Source organism: Emydura macquarii, unplaced genomic scaffold, assembly GCF_026122565.2.
Source record: "Emydura macquarii macquarii isolate MOO-44397 ecotype Brisbane River unplaced genomic scaffold, CSIRO-AGI_Emac_v2 contig_3674, whole genome shotgun sequence".
Taxonomy (NCBI): Eukaryota; Metazoa; Chordata; order Testudines; family Chelidae; genus Emydura; species Emydura macquarii.
In genome coordinates this window covers 1,521-12,598 of record NW_027133811.1, presented here as the reverse complement: position 1 = coordinate 12,598, position 11,078 = coordinate 1,521, and the positions used below count along the sequence as shown (strand labels likewise).

At 62.7% G+C, this 11,078-nt stretch overlaps 1 long non-coding RNA gene across 1 annotated transcript; it reads right to left on the bottom strand.

The window, feature by feature from the left end:
- Positions 1-4,485: 4,485 nt before the first annotated feature.
- On the bottom strand, positions 4,486-7,297 carry LOC137145931 (uncharacterized). The gene is made up of 3 exons (XR_010917801.1): positions 7,236-7,297; positions 6,803-6,832; positions 4,486-4,547 (listed from the first exon to the last, which is right to left on the bottom strand). It is a non-coding gene; the product is annotated as an uncharacterized lncRNA (long non-coding RNA).
- Between the last annotated feature and the right edge of the window lie 3,781 nt (positions 7,298-11,078).

Here is an 11,078-nt window from a genome sequence, read left to right as displayed (position 1 = left end):
CCGACCACCGCCCACCTCCAACAGGGAGATCCTGGGGGCAGCACAAACACCCCCCTGTGGGGGGCAGGGGATAGGGCTTATGCCCTTCTGACAGAGGACAGCATTGGAGCTCTGAGTGTGTGTGAACACCCCGTAGGAGCCCCCCTGCGCCCCTCCCTGCAGACCCACCAACAGCACCTCCAGCACCGGCCCCGCACACGGCAGGTGAGTCGGTTTCCTGCTGACACCCACCCGCCTCCCCCCATTGTGGGTCTTGTCCCCTCCCGCCGTGTTGCGTCTCTCTCCTGGCCCCCCTTGCACTGTCCCGGGCCACTGAAGCCAGCACTGACTGTGAGAGGAAGGTGCCTCCTGCTGACCCCTTGCCCCCGCTCCCTGTAATCCTGGGAGCCGAGGACTGGAAGTCAACCCTAATTGCGGGCTTACCTCTGGGAAAGTGAACAAAAGCTTCTATGATGTTGCCGTCGGTGCTGCTGGGGAAGGGTCCGAAGGCAGCCAGATGCTGGGTGAGTCCACACAAACCGGCCTCCCCCTGTAATTCAAGGCTGGTGTCGTGCTCCTGCCTGGTGAACCAGAGCCATGGCGGGACCAGCACCAATGGACCAATATTGGGGCGTCGGGGGGCACCTAGGCCTTGGTGAGGGGCTGGGCGCTTCCACCCGCCGCCCGCTTATAGGCACCTTAGAAGACGACTTTGTGTGGAGGGATCTGACTGGCTGCGATCCCTGGGAGCCATTGATTGCTCAGAAGGAGGCGTTCCCGCATCCTGGCCACCCCGCACCCCATCTCCTGGGACCCCGAGATCCATTGTTGGTCCTTTGTTGTCCTGAGCTTGAGAGAGACGTCCTGACAGACTGGGATAGGGACCCACCAACAGCACCTCCGGCGCCGGCCCCCCACACGGCTGGTGAGTTGGTTTCCTGCTGACGCCCACCCGCCTCCCGCCATTGTGGGTCTTGTCCCCTCCCGCCGCGTTGCGTCTCTCTCCTGGCCCTCCCCTGCGGCCTTGGGTCAATGAGTATCTGGTTGAGCCAGCCTGGGCTGCACCTTCTGCCGAGCGCCCTGCCCGAGAGGCAGCTCCAACAAGGCCCTACCCAACCCGGTGCTGGTACGAGTTTGCCAGGTCTCCGAGTGGCTTGATCCAACCGGGCCGGGCTGGGTTCCTGGAGCAGGGTGACAGCGCAGGAGAGTCAACCCAGGAGACAGACGCTGCACCGGCTTTTCTCTCCCCTGTGGGTTTGACTTGTTTTATCTTCCAGGAAACGGGATCGCACTTTGACAGCAGTGGTGATGCCAGCTCCCGTCTGGCCCAGCTCACTGCCCCTCTTCTCCTGATACAAGCAGGGTCTCAGTGAGCTCTCCCCTGCCGAGCTGACAGCGGGAGGGGAGCAGGCTTCAGGAGCAGCCCGTAGGTGCATGAGCACAGCTACCTTGCCTAAGTGCGCAGCGTGATGGGACTGCTTTGCCCAGCTGATCCCTTTGACTGGTGCTGGGATACAAATCACTTTAGTGCTGCATGCAGGGGTAACGAAATGTTGTTCTCCTGATTGTATGAGCAAAGGGCAGCAGAACAGTGTGTAGCCAGTCCTGAGTGAAGGGTCATTCTCATCTGAACTGAACGCGGTAAGCAGGGGGCTCGGATACAGACCCCTGTGAAAGGTAGAGGGGATTAGGACAGGTGTCGCTGTGGGGGGAGGTGGGTGTTGTTTAAGAGCTCTAGGTATGGTTTGACCTGTCCCTCCCCAGTCCTCACACCTCAGAGACAGAGCTCATATGGGCTCCATTTGAAGTCTTTTTGCCCTCCTGTCCCACCTGCCTTCTTAGTGAGGTTTCCGCCCACTGGGAGCTGTGAGGAACCCCAGGAGACGGACCTGCAGAGGAGCAAGTGACAGCTGTGGAAGCTGATGGTGTGCATCGGGGCGGCTGGCCAAGTGGCCAGTGGCATGGCGTGGCTGGCAGGGCAGCTGGAACGTAGTGACTGGACACGGGAGAGAGCAAGGTGCCGTCTTTCTCCCTCCCCTCAACCGAAGTGGGTGGTGAACTCTGCCGCTGCACTTCTAGACTCTGGGTCTGCCCTAAGGATACCACCTAGGAGGGGAGTGCTGTGAAGGGAGGGGCACATTAAAGGAACTTCTTGCTGCTGGATTTAAGACCCTGAAGCAAAAGGAAAGTGCCCCAGGTGCTCTGGAGTGGGTGTTTTGTTCATGGTTCTCTGCGTGTGAAACCTGCTTGTGGCATTTTCCTGAGGGAATGCCGGGTTACTTTCCCCCTTTTTATTAAAAGTCTCTTTTCTATACTCAGGCTATGTCTACACTGCCGGCAGCACACCGCCAGCAGCGCTGGATCGATTTTGCGGGTTCAGCTGAGCGGCAGTAGAGATTTGCTCAATCGAACCCGGAAGTCATCTCTGTAAATCCAGCCCTGCAAGTAGCGTAGCGCCACGTCGATGGAAGGGCATTTCCCGTCAGCGCAGCGGAGGGGCTGCGGTAAGCCGACGTTAGGAAGTCGATGGGAGATACGCACGTTGCTGTATGTAGCCTACGTATCTCCCGCTGACTGCCACCAAAATCCGGGTCAGCGTAGACCAGGCCATGGTCTCTGTGCTTGCGAGAGGGGAAGTCTTGTCTCTAGAGGTGCCCAGGGGTGGTGTGTGATTGTCCCAGGTTACTGGGTGGGGGGAGCCAGTTTGTGTTTTGTGTTGGAAGGAATCGCAAGATGTTGATCCAGGCCCTTACTGCTGCTGACTCCGGCTGGCAGAAAGGTTACACCCGAAAGGACCATTAGTGCTGTTTTTGATATGCTTCTCTGGGGGGCCCTTTAAAGACTCCCTCCTGCTAACAGAGGCAGTGCTAGTCCATTGGGGCCCCTAAGCAGGAATATTTGGGGACCCCCGCAACACATAATAAGAAGTGAATAAGGGGCCCCTTTGAGCTGCTCAATTGCTTAGTCTGCTTATGCCTAGGGCCAGCTCTGCCCCCAGCGAGCAGAGGAACAGGGGCTGCCAGTCTGACTTGTGCTGAATATCTCAAACGAGCCAGCCGCTCCCTTTCTGCGCTGCATCCTCAGGAATGAGTTATAACGACTGTCAAGGGTGTGTTTGCCACGGGGCTACCCGGGCCGAGGGCTGGGCTTGGACCCAGAACCTTGTTTAATGAGCTTGAGTGACTGGGGTCCCGTTCACCCCTTGGGCTCTCCTGGCGCCTGATCTGTGCAATGTTCTTGGATTGTCACTTGTGGTGACCAGGCAGCCACAGTCTCCCTGGCGCGTGGCTCTCTCCTCACGCAGCTCCCAGCTTCCCTGCCAGGCTCACCAGCCCCTCCTGCCCATGGTGCCCAGCCTAACTCGCCAGCCCCGCCCTGCCCGTGGTGCCCAGGGGAGCTGGTGTTAACACCCAGGAGTTAACGAGCTTTCGAGCACTCATGCAGGGCACGGCCCCGCTCCTGGGAACGGTGTGGGGTCCTCTGGGTCCGGCACATTAAAGGGGTCGCTCCCAGGGGACTGGTGACCTAAACCAAACCCTGTGGATCTGTGATGGGAGGACGGGCAAATTCTGGGCTGCAGCCAGGCTGGGGGATGGTGGCCGGTTACACAGAGCATGGACCGCAGCGAGGGTGTACCCCGTGCTGCGGCTACCAGGGACTACAGGCCCCTGCCCAGAGCCATCAGGTCTCCTCTCCCAGAACAGACGGCCGAACAGAGACAAAGAGACACCACAGCTCCAGCTCCTTCCTCTTTATTGGGGGCTAGGCTCAGACTGACGCCTGCGGCCCGGAGCTTGGTGCCACCATGGGGGGCAGACGGGTGTGCGGTTCCCAGAGAACTCTGCTCTGGATGGGGGGGGCAGGGCAGACTGGGGCGGGGGTCTGCCTCTCAGTGAGGGGCAGTGCAGGCCAGGGGGGCCTGTCTCAGTGGGGGGCAGTGCAGACCCGGGGGGTCGGTCAGTGGTGGTGTGGGCAGCTCTTTGGTGGGCATCAGGCGAAGCTTTCAGTGCTGGATTCTGGGCCTGTGCTGGATTCTGGGTCCTGCTCACATGGCGCTGGAGGGGGGAGCTGGCTCTGCCCCCGAAGCAGCAGGCTGGGCAGCTCCCTCACCATCTGCCGTACGGCCCCCGCCAGCTCAGCCAGACTGCCAGCGATGGCGCCCAGATGGCGCCTCTCGTCCTCCTGGATGTGGCAGATGGCGTGCAGGTCTGCGCGCAGGCCCCGCACCACCGGGATCAGCTCCTGCAGCTGGCGGGATTCATGGCCCGGCTCCCGGCAGTCCCCGGCTCCCCTGACTGTCTCCTGCCCTGCGCCCGGCACTGAGGGGTTGTCACAGGACTTCGTGGCACTGGAGCGGCTGGGCTCCCACTCCTCCGCGGTCACCTCCTCCTGGAGAAAGAGAAGGGTGCTGTCCTCCCAGATGGAGGAGGGGGGAGCAGTGGCCGGGGGTGGGAGGGTCTGGGCCGAGGGGGTCGCTGAGGGGAAGCCAGTGGCTGGGAGGGCATGGCTGGCAGTGCGCAGCTTCTCCAGGACATGTCTGTGAGGCTGGTCTGTCGTGGGGGCATCATCTGTGGAGGGGGACACAAGGAAGCCACCTGTAAAGCTCAGTGCTGGAGAGATGCCTCACTCCGCCTCCCACCAGCAAACGGGGATAAAGGGATCTAGGACTGGCCACCAGCCCCTCACCCACTGACAACAGCCTTGTCTGCTACTGCACACACCTGGACAGTGGGTCTACCCCAGCTCTGGAGGGGGGTGGGGTCTAGTGGATTAGAGAGGTGGGGCTGGGAGCAGGACTCCTGGGTTCTATCCCAGTTTTGGGGGTATAGTGGATTAGGGTGGGAGGGGGCATGTTGGCCAGGACTCAGCAGTGGATGGCGTGTGGACACTGACCCTGCTTTCCCTTCATAACCCTGCCACATTGCAGGTGACAGGGAGCGGAGCCCAGGACCTGTTTGTCCCACCCCCTGGGCCTGTCAGGTCCCCTTCCTGCTGCCCGGGCAGATTGCAGCACTCACCCAGCAAAGCGGCTCAGTCAGAACCGAGCACCCTATCCTGGGACCCCAGGCATCCTCCCGTCCCTCCCCTGGGGCTGGGGCTCTTCAGGCCAGCTCACCTTGGTAGCGGGCCAGCCCTTCACCACGCGCAGGAGGGGGGGATGCAGGTGGCCCCCCCTAAGCATTGTGAAGGGCCAGCCAGGCGCCCCACCCCCAGGCGCCAGGCTGCAGGCCAATGGGTAATGGGTGGGAGGCACAGGAGGCTTGAGGGGTGCCCCTCAGTGCCTCCCCCCCATGCATCATGAAGGGCCAACCCAGCCCCCGTCCCCAGGCTGGGAGCTGAGGCCACCCTGTCTGAGCTGGCCCCGAGCTGCAGAGCTGGAGCGGGAGAGGCAGGCGCTGCATGGTGGGTAAGTGTGGGGACGGGGGTGGCAGTGGAGCCAAGACTGTATTTGTGTCCCTCCCTCAAGTCTCACACCCCTCCCCACGCAAAGTACAGAACTCTTCTACCTGGAGCAGCTGGGGGGTGGCACCGGGACCTCTCCTGCCCTGTGTGGAGGGCGCATGAGGCCTGGGGAGGCCACAAATGTAGGCGTGTCCCTCAGGCACCGGAAATCCTCAGTACGCTACTGTGGCCCAGCTCAGCGCGAGACATCGCCAGCAAATGCAGAACAGGGCAGAATGGGCTTCCCCAGGACACTAACCCCATGCCCTTCTCCCGCACCTCCCTCCTGCCATATGGCAAACAGGTCACTGAGCCCCAGGAAATGGCACAGTATCAGTGTCCCTGCTTTCCAGAGGGGAAACTGAGGCACAGAGTCAGGACGCGAATTTCCCAGGTCACACAGTGAGTCCCGTGCAGAGCAGGGAGTAGAGCCTCCTCCTCCTCTTCCTCTTCAACCCCCCACTCTAACCACTAGACCCTACTCCACTCCCGAGCCAGAGACAGAAGTGAAGTAACTGGCTCACAGGACACTGGGGCCAAACCAAGGGTGGATCCGGACTCCTGGCTCTCCGTTTCCATTCAGCAACACGTGCATTCAATGCCCAGAGCTTCCCGCCGGCTGCGCCGTCACTAGAGCAGCAGAGCACACGGGAGACAGGGCAGTGCCCCCGCTGAGGGGAGAGACCCTGGCTCCCTCCAGAGGTGGCGTGGGAGCAAGGCAGCCGTGTCCCTATCTGTCCCGGCTCATTTGCATAGACTGCCCTCTGCCCCCCCCCCCATCTGGTTTGACAGCCCGGCTCCCTTCCGACCTCATTTGCCAATGCGCTGGGAGGGCCCCCATGTGACCCGTGCTGGACAGTCCACATGTGCCGTGCTCACCACACGTGGTCTGTGTGCTGTGTGAGGGCAGGAGTGCAATTGGGGGTGGGGGATCTGGGCCAGTGTGACAATGGAGAGAGTGGGGGCCACCCTGACCTGGAAGACTGTGGGCTAGATTTGAGTGTTAACACACATGGGGCTGAGAGGGAGAGCTGGGAGGAAGTTTTTTGCTGGGATGCCTGTTCCCCTTGATCCAGCAGGGAGTGGCTGGCAGACCCCAGCGAGACGGGCAGTCTGAGGGCAAACCAGAACTGCTGGGGGTGGGAGAAAAGGCAATGCTGTCTGCCCAAGGGAACATGCCCCATTGCAATGAGTTGCAGCACCTGGTGCCACTCTCCAATTTGCTCCTGTTGGGTGCTTGAACCGGGCAGCCTCCCATTGCATGCTGAGACCTAACCTGACTCTAAAGGGCGGCTGTGATCAGCTCTGCTCAGGCTCCAGCCGTGGTGGCAGGGGGGAGATTCTGGCAAAGGGCAGCCTCCTGGGGGCCAGACATACGTACCTGTGGAGGATGAGACTCCCAAGCCGGCAGCTGGAGAAAGACAAGGGGGAAACCATCAGGAACAGAGCAGGGCCCGCGCACCCCAAAGCTTCCCAGCCCCAGGAAGGCGCCTGTGGGACAGTGGCGCCGGGCGGGGCAGAGCCCAGAGCAGTTGGAGCCAGACACAGCAGTGCCCACATCGGCTGGTCTGCCCTGCTCCTCACCCGTGCACAGACCAGCCCCATCAGGGCATGGCCTGGCCCCGCCAGCACACAGACTGAGACCCTCTCCCCATGGGGGGACTGAGCAGGGCAGGGCTCAGCCATATGCACTGGGGGGAGGACAGAGGAGTTTGTTGGGCCCCCGCCAGGGATACACCGGGGAGCCAGAGGCAGCCGAGCCGGCCCCTCCCCCCGATGGGGCGGGCACCTTACACACCCAGAGGGACCCTCACCGAAGCAGAGCCAGAAGTGCAGCCGCAGGTCCATGGCTCCCCCAGGGCGAGCGGCTCTGTCCTGCCGCAATTCAATGCCAAGGGCGCGTCTCACCCCAGCCCGCCCAGGAAGCCCCTTTTAAGGCCTGGCACAGCACTCTGCCAGCTCAGCAAGGGAGGGACCGGCTTGAGGGGCTGGCCCACGGGCTAGTCACAGGATGGTTTCCTGGCACCAGGGTGGCGCTGGACTCAGCATGTGTCCTGGAGGGAGGGCTGGGAAGAGATGCTGGGCTCAGTGATGGAGCAGGGTGGGAGGCTTAGGAGGGGAAGCTCTCCTTGTTCAGTCAGTGCTTCCCCACTGCTGTCCCTGGCTCTGGGAGGGGAGTGGGATTTAGTGGTTAGAGCGGGGGGCCTGGGAGCCAGGATGACCCCAGAGGCAGCTCCCCATCTTGTGACTCTGCCCCAGGACCAGTGGCGCTGGCCCAGCTTCCTGGATGCTTCCCCTTCTGACTCTGGCCGGAATCTCTGCAGCTGGCTCTGCTTCCTCCTCTGGCTGAGCTGAGCTGGCATTTTGGGTCTTATGGGGCCTCCCTCTACACGCAGCCGGGGACGGGGCAGCGCTGACCCCATAGGGCAGCAGTCCCCAAGCTTTTTGGGTCAGCCTCCTCCCTTACCTGATCCATTTCCCCCCCAGGAGGTGCAACTGGGAGCTGGGGCTGGGAGCAGGGACAAAGACGTGGTCGAAGCCTAGGAACCAGGGCTTGAGCTGCGGGTGGGGCTGGGGTGGGGCCTGGAGCTGCAGTCACGGGGCCTTGGGCAGGGGCCATAAATGGGGCCAGGAGCCGGGTCCATGGCCAAGAGCCAGGCCGGCCAGGTATGGGGCCCGGGTATGGGATGTGGTCAGGAGCAGAGTGCGGGGGCAGCAGCCAGGAGCCAAGGCTGCAACCGGGGGGCGGAGGGGCTGGTGTGGAAATGGGGCCAGAGCAGGGTTGGGTGTCACTTCCTCTCCGCCCCCTCTGCCATAGGGGCCCCTGTGCCCGACCACCTCCCACCTCCAACAGGGAGATCCCGGGGGCAGCACAAGACTCCCTCCTGCTAACAGAGGCGGTGCAGGTCCATCGGCGGCCCTAAGCAGGAATATTTGGGGACCCCCCACAACACATAATAAGAAGCGAACAGGGGGCCTCTTTGAGCTGCCCAATTGCTTAGTCTGCTTATGCCTAGGGCCAGCTCTGCCCCCAGCGAGCAGAGGAACAGGGGCTGGCAGTCTGACTTGTGCTGAATATCTCAAACGAGCCAGCCGCTCCCTTTCTGCGCTGCATCCTCAGGAATGAGTTATAACGACTGTCAAGGGTGTGTTTGCCACGGGGCTACCCGGGCGAGGGCTGGGCTTGGACCCAGAACCTTGTTTAATGAGCTTGAGTGACTGGGGTCCCGTTCACCCCTTGGGCTCTCCTGGCGCCTGATCTGTGCAATGTTCTTGGATTGTCACTTGTGGTGACCAGGCTGCCACAGTCTCCCTGGCACGTGGCTCTCTCCTCACGCAGCTCCCAGCTTCCCTGCCAGGCTCACCAGCCCCCTCCTGCCCACAGTCCCCAGCCTAACTCACCAGCCCCCTCCTGCCCACAGTCCCCAGCCTAACTCGCCAGCTCCACCCTGCCCGTGGTTCCCAGGGGAGCTGGTGTTAACGCCCAGGAGTTAACAAGCTTTCGAGCACTCGTGCAGGGCACGGCCCCTCTCCTGGGAACGGTGTGGGGTCCTCTGAGTCCAGCACATTAAAGGGGTCGCTCCCAGGAGACTGGTGACCTAAACCAAACCCTGTGGATCCGTGATGGGAGGATGGGCAAATTCTGGGCACCAGCCAGGCTGCGCGAGGGTGGCCGGTTACACAGAGCATGGACCACAGCGAGGGTGTACCCCGTGCTGCGGCTACCAGGGACTACAGGCCCCTGCCCAGAGCCATCAGGTCTCCTCTCCCAGAACAGACGGCCGAACAGAGAGAACGAGACACCACAGCTCCAGCTCCTTCCTCTTTACTGGGGGCTAGGCTCAGACTGACGCCTGCGGCCCGGAGCTTGGTGCCACCATGGGGGGCAGACGGGTGTGCGGTTCCCAGAGAACTCTGCTCTGGATGTGGGGGGCAGGGCAGACTGGGGGGGAGGGGGGTTTGCCTCTCAGCGGGGAGGGGCAGTTGAGGCTGGGGGGCGGGGATGTCTCTCAGCAGGGGGGCAGTGCAGGCCAGGGGGGCCTGTCTCAGTGGGGGGTAGTGCAGGCCAGGGGGCGCTTTCTCTCAGTGGGGGGGCAGTGCAGGCCAGGTGGGGGGGGATCGGTCAGTGGAGGTGTGTGCAGCTCTTTGGTGGGCATCAGGCGAGGCTTTCAGTGGGGGGTGCTGGGTCCTGCCCACGCAGCTCTGGAGGGGGGAGCTGGCTCTGCCCCCGAAGCACCGGGTTGGGCATCTCCCTCATCATCTGCTGTACGGCCCCCGCCAGCTGAGCCAGGCTGCCAGCGATGGCGCCCAGCTGGCGGCTCTCCTGCCGCTGGATGTGGACAAGGGCGCGTAGGTCCCCGCGCAGCCCCCGCACCACCTGGATCAATTCCCGCAGCTGGGAAGATTCATGGCCCGGCTCCTGGCAGCCCCCGGCTCCCCTGACTGTCCCCTGGCCTGCGCCCGGCACAGAGGGGGTGCCCCAGGACTTCGTGGTACTGGGGCGGCTGGGCTCCCACACCACGGCCAGCGCCTCCTGGACCAGGGGTGGGGTGGGAGGGGTGCTGGCCTGCAGGATGGAGGCGGGGGGAGCAGTGGCCAAGGTTGAGGGGACGGTGGCTGTGGGTGGGAGGGTCCGGGCCGAGGGGGTCGCTGAGGGGAAGCCAGTGGCTGGGAGGGCACGGGTGGCAGGGCGCAGCTTCTCCAGGACATGTCTGTGAGGCTGGTCTGTCGTGGGGGCAGCATCTGTGGGGGGGGACACAAGGAAGCCACCTGTAAAGCTCAGTGCTGGAGAGACACCTCCCCCCCGCCCAAGCAAACGGGGCCCAAAGGATCTGGGACTGGCCACCAGCCCCTCACCCACTGACAACAGCCTTGTCTGCTACTGCAACCTGGGCAGCGGGTCTACCCCAGCTCTGGGAAGGGTGTGGGGTCTAGTAGACTAGAGATGTGGGGCTGGGAGCAGGACTCCTGGGTTCTATCCCAGTTTTGGGGGTATAGTGGATTAGGGTGGGAGGGGGGCATGTTGGCCAGGACTCCTGGGTTTTCTCCCCAGCTTAGCTACTGACTCATTCATGAGTCCGTGCCTCAGTTTCCCCACCCATAAAGGTAGATAATGGTATTTTCCCCTGTGTAAAGGCCGGGGGATCCCAGAAGTGGGACGGTATCGGGTGGGTGTCACCACGGAGGAGGATGGGTTGTTGTAGAGCCAGGTCCAGCAGGCCAGTCTAGGGAGGATGCTATCACCCTCCTGGTGGAATCCCCCTCACACATACACAATGGCATTTCCAGTCAGCCTTGGCATCTAGATGCCATCCACACACCCTCTGGCCAAGGCCTTTGAACCCCCCCCTTCCCGGGGCCACTGCCCCTGTGCCCCTACCTGTCTGTCCAGCTGGAGTGCCTGGGGGGGCAGGTGTCTCGGCACAACCTGTCCCATTAACCGCTGAGCTGGCACACTGCATCCTTGTACCAGGAGGCTCGCTCTGGGGCTGGGAGAGGGAGGTCGGGCCCGTCCGGGTGCTGTGGGTCTCGTCCTGAGGCTGGGTGGTTGTGAGGTTGGAGGGAGCCAGGCCCATCCGGGTGCTGTGGGTCTGGCTAGGCCTCTGGGTGGCTGTGTAGGAGGAGGAAGTGGGGGCCGGGCCTGGCCAGGTGCTGTG